The 5774-nt window shown below is 37.6% G+C and overlaps 1 pseudogene; it reads right to left on the bottom strand.

Moving 5' to 3' along the window:
- Positions 1-295: 295 nt before the first annotated feature.
- On the bottom strand, positions 296-1754 carry LOC122708537 (annotated as a pseudogene).
- Positions 1755-5774: the final 4020 nt, after the last annotated feature.

The raw sequence follows: 5774 nt of genomic DNA, 5'->3' as shown, positions 1-5774 counted from the left end.
ACACTACTAGTGATAAAGTTGAACAAATATAACTAGTTACTATATCTAACCAAATATTTGACTAAATCATTGCTTTTCTTTGGGATCTTGAAGGATATAATACACTATGAAGGAAAAGAATAAAGTAGATTAGGATGTGACCATGCACAGCTAAAACAGTACTTTGTCATTTTCCTTTTTTCTCATTTTTTGAAGGTGGTTGATAGCCACTTTCTTTCCTTTTCCCTCCCTTTCTCTCAGCTTATGAAGATTCCTTGTATAAACCCAGGAGGAGAGTTACCTGCAAATATACAAACTATAGATCCACTGGGTCTTCCTGTTGCAGATGCCTCTCATATTGTCTGATATTCTTTCTCTTTTTCCCTCAGTTTCTTAGTTGGTTGATACCTTAATCTTGCAAGCCTGCTCCATTAACCTTCTTACATTTTCCTCTGCCTTGTATCTCTGAATAACTTGATTTTTTTAATAGTTGAAGAATTATTGCTTTACAGTGTTGTATTAGTTTCTGCTGTCCAACAATGTGAATCAGCTATATGTGTACATGTATTCCCTCCTTCTTGAGCCTCCCTCCTACTCTGCCATCTCTGATTAACTCTAGAAAGCTGAGCTCTGAAGAACTTTTAAGTACCTTCAAATTCAGCTTGCAGAAAATCTCCCTTTGAGGTCTTTAGGAGAGCCAAGGCTGCATGAAAGATTATGTTCAGTCCTTCACAAAGCAGTAAGTCAGTGATGTGGAAGACCATGTGGAGTGGGAACTAGACAGTGAAAGGAGTGAGAAACCACTGGGGTTCATACATATGAGCTTCCAGGTTCAGATCAGAAAAGTTGTGCAGGTCCAGTGACTGTCCTTGCATTAGTCTCTCTAACTGAAAGAATTTGCAGTAATGGTCTTCAAAGCTGTTTTTGCAGAAGTCTCATAAATATTCATTCCTGATTTTCACCAAAACAGAGAATACTATTCCTCTGGCATATGCAGCAGTGATACAGCAGCAAGAAAAAACTGTTCTTGATGGATGTCTTCATCATAGAGTAGGCCTTGCAGATCTTGTAGAGCAATTCCTGGCCATGTCCTCTGGTATCTTTAATTATATGCAGGAAATGTGTGATGGATATCACTCTCCTGGGCTTAATTCATTGTGATAAGAAATTGATATCTATCCAGCATTGCCCGGTTGTCATGGCAGCCTGCTAATCATTACCTCTTCCTTCAGTGCTTCAGGAACACCATTCTTTCCCACAGCAGATAGCCCTTACTGTTGTGCACCAAGGTTACTGTGCCCTCTTCCTAACAATTCTCCCCAAGAATATAGGATCATCTCAGGACAGCCCTTAGACACACCACCTGTTACACTTGAGAGTTCATTATCACCTCTTTTGCTTCATCCTCCTGCAGTGACACCCTATCCATTAACAGGAGTGATTGGTTCCTCCTTCTCAGATTTGCACTGTCGACTGAGCACCTCATGTATTTCCTGCATTGGTATGGCTTTTTCCCTCAGGTTGTTTCAACCTTGTGAAGAAGTAAAAGGGTTTCTCCTAAAATGCCACAAACACTCTTTTGCAGGGTACACATGTTCAGCTGTCTCAGCTGAAAATAGACAGCCTCCACTGCCTCTATGACTGCCATATCCTTTGCCACAGTCGTATATACTCGTTTATCTTTTGGAGTTTCTTCATTAAGTGCCAAATACTGGTGCTTTGCTATTCCACATGCCAGTGATAATATAAGCTCTCCCATCATAGCTCTTTCCCATGGATTCCATCTCCAGTAAATAAATGTCATAGTTCTTCATGTTTCAACCTAGGCTTAATAAGATTCCAAAGCATATTTCAATAGCTAATTCTTTGTTAGAAAGTTGCTACACTGTAATCACAACCTTCTTTTCTATCCCCTGTTTTAATTTGACAGTATTTAAAAAATGCAATATTAGTATAAAAGATTATAAAATAGGGAGTAAAAGTCTTGCTGTCTCTGATCTTCCCTATTCAGATTTCCAAAGGTAAAACCATTGTTTCTTATATATCCCGACATTTGCTATTAGAGTGCAAACGTATATCTATATGATCCATATGTGTATATATATGTATATGTACACAGACACACACAGAGGATCAAACTAAACTAACTTTTCTTTAGGTTACTTTTTCACCCAAAAATGTGTCTTAGGCATTTTTCCATGGGAATGCATTTTTTTTTAGTGGTTCCATAGCATTTTATCTTATGGCTGTACCATAATAATTTATTTAATGAGTTGGAGAAGGCAATGGCACCCCACTCCAGTGCTCTTGCCTGGAAGATCTCATGGACGGAGGAGCGTGGTAGGCTGCAGTCCATGAAGTCGCTAAGAGCTGAACACGACTTCACTTTCACTTTCACTTTCACTTTCATGCATTGAAGAAGGAAATGGCAACCCACTCCAGTGTTCTTGCCTGGAGAATCCCAGGGACGGGGGAGCCTGGTGGGCTGCCCGTCTATGGGGTCTCAAAGAGTCGGACAGACTGAAGTGACTTAGCAGCAGCTCATGATGACATTAGATGGTTTCCTGTTATATACTATGTCAAGCAATGTTGCAATAATCATATGTACTTGTATATGAGTTTATATGTAAGAACAATTTGTAAAAATGGAATTTCTAAGTCAACAAGTATTTCATTGTCAGATGTTACCAACTTGTTCTTTAAAAATGTAATACTGGTTTACACTACCAGCAACAGTTGATGGGAATGTCTTGTTTCCCTTCCCTCTGGCCTATACTGAGCATCATCGATCTTCTTAATCTCTAGTGTATAAGATGAAAAATGATATCCTACTTCTGGCTTTTATTTTGTTTTGTTTTGTTAGAAGTACCAATGTGAGGAAAGTCTTAGTGATTGATGGAACCATACAACAATAAGTAAAGTACAATGACGGAATGTGTTAAACTGAAACTACCAATGTGAGCCATAAAAAGCAATCTTTACTGTGGCAGTCCAGTGCAGCCACAGAAGAAGCACTTTTGCTTACCACCATGCTTATAAAATCCACCTCTGGGCCCATACTTTGACCTCTAATGTCATTCTCTTCTAGAGAAAACTGAGGTTTTTGAGGATAGTTAATGTCATGTCCTGCAGCAGGAAAAAATTGGAAAGCATCCAAAAAAAAATTTTTTTTAAAGAAAGTCAGGATGTTCTTGGGATCATTAAAGGGAACTCTAAACAAGCAAAACAGGCCAGTTTAAGGATGTTCCCTTGACCAAGTTGAGTCAATTTGATAATAAGAAATTATAATAATCATGTTAAATTAAAGCTCACTGAATTTTTAAAAGACCATGAGTTTCTAATGATACCCCAAAGGAAAATTTATACAAAGTATAAAAATGATAGTTGTAGTATAAAAAGATAAATAGAATAGATTATGCCTAGCTTCTATTAATTCTAATAAGTAGAAAAATCCTTATTCTATATTATGATGCTAATATTATAATACTATACATATACATATAATACACTATACATATATACATATGTAAATTAGTGAAATGTAAAGATGAGTCCAGAAATAGGCATATATGTGAGATCAATTGATTTTCAACAAATATGTAAATCAATAGGGAAGGCATAGTCTTAACAAATGGTGCCACTGGTTCTATTGGACATCCATACACAAAAATGATGAACTTTTATATTGTACCATGTATTAGTTTTCTATGCTTCCATAACAAATCACCACAAATTTAGTAGCTAAAAACATTCACAAATTTATTATTTTATAGTTGTATAGGTTAGAGGTCAAACATGGTCCTCACTGAACTAAAAGCAAGGGGTTGGCAGAGTTGTGTTTCTTTCTGGGGGATTTAAGGAAGAATCTGTTTCCCCAGTGTTTCTAGCTTCTAGATATTGCCCACATTTCTTGGCTCATGGTCTCTTCCCTCTGCCTCTTTTTTTTTAAGATTTTTTTTTTTTTTAATTTGGAGTATTTTTAAAGCCTTTACTGAATTTGGTGCAGTATTGCTTCCGCTTTATGTTTTGGTTTTTTGGCCCAGAGGCATGTGGAATCTTAGCTCCCTGACCAGAGATCGAACCCACACCCCTTGCGTTGAAAGATGAAGTCTTAACCACTGAACCACCAGGGAAGTCCCTCTGTTTTTAAAGCCATCAAAGTTGCATTTCTCTTGACCCTACTTCAATTTTTACATCTCCCTCTGACCGTAAACAGAGGACACCTGTAATAAGATTGGGCCCACCAATAAAATCCAGGGTAATTTATCCAGCTCTGTAACCTTAATTACATCTGCAAGTGCCCTTTGCTATGTAAGTGACTTCAGTTCAAAGTATCTGCCAAAGTGGATATTTTTGATCCTCTCGACTAATTTTAGAGTATATCTTTCAATGTGAGGTAGTGGGTCTGATTGGATAGGGCAAACTTCAGGATAGGCAAATGGTAGGATTGTTGATAAGGTGAGGCAAGGATTATGAAGCCATACTTGAAGGGTAAAGCCATTTGAACAGTCATTTGAGTGATCTCTTATTCTGGAAAGGGAGCTATTTACACTGATGAAGGCTGTGTGAGTAGTCTTTTGTTCAGATCTATAGATTTTCAGGACATTCTTAAAACAAGCAAAAAAATTATTTATAATTTTATTTTCTGGGGCAAGAACTTCCTAGAATACAGTCATGTTAATGAAAACAGTTCTTAGCTTTTTTAAGCTATGTTGCTTTCAGTTGTTTCAGCTTCAGTCATATCCTCTGTAAGATTCATCTCATCTCTTTTGTTTAGAAGTCATCTTTTTTCCATTTTGTTATTCAGTATCTGTATCTCTGTGGTTTTTTAAACATTAATTAAAAGAATACATGAAGCTAGATTATTTACACCTAGTATTCACATTCACACATAGATATCCCACATCTGTACTAGAACATGCAGAGGGCTTAAAACAGTGCCCACCTAGAATAAGTGCTCATTAAATGTTAACTAATAATTATCCCTCACTACAATAAAACATATCAGTAAACTGTCCCAGTTTTCTCAAGGATCAACTCCCTTGTTGTCTTATATATTTTCTATACATCATTATGCTAAAAAAGTTTCTGTCTTTTTTTCCATTTTGAAGCATACATACATCCATATAGGCAATGCTGGCACATTCCTGTATGTATTCCAGTCTAGGTTTGTGCAAGAGACATCCTTAACTAACTTAAGTGCACCCCATCAATGTTGTGGTTACACATTGCAAAAAATATAATTGCAAGGTACAGGGTCTTCAGGTGTAAACAAAACCCTACTCCATCATTCTCAGGCTCTCTAGTCTACTACTGCCTAAACTCACTCCTGAGGAAACATAGCAATCAGTTTCTTAGCCCTTTCCAAGAGATATTTGAGCAAATGGTTAGACAACTATTGGGTTTATGTTGGATGGGTTCTTGTAACAGTCTGCATTTACCTCTAACATTTACCACACTTTGAAATTAAGCTCTATGAGGGCAGGGATTTTTATCAGTTTTGTACATTGCTGTAATCCCAGTGCCTGACACAGAGGTAGAACTTCAATAAATATCTGTCAATAAATCCCTGGGTTGGCAACCCACTCCAGTCTTCTTGCCTGGAAAAGTCCATGGACAGAGCAGCCTGGTGGGCCAGGGGGTTCCTGGGGCCACAATGAGTCAGATACAACTGAAAGACTGAGCACACACACATGCACACAGTCATTCAATATGGCTCCCATCTTCTAGAACCAAATGGTTTGCTTATCTCAACAATATGCATTCAGAGCACCCACTTCTGTCTTGCCCTTGCA

The sequence above is a fragment of the Cervus elaphus genome, chromosome 15 (genome assembly GCF_910594005.1).
Source record: "Cervus elaphus chromosome 15, mCerEla1.1, whole genome shotgun sequence".
Lineage (NCBI taxonomy): Eukaryota > Metazoa > Chordata > Mammalia > Artiodactyla > Cervidae > Cervus > Cervus elaphus.
Note: the sequence above shows the minus strand (reverse complement) of the source record. Positions and strands in the feature narration are given on the sequence as shown.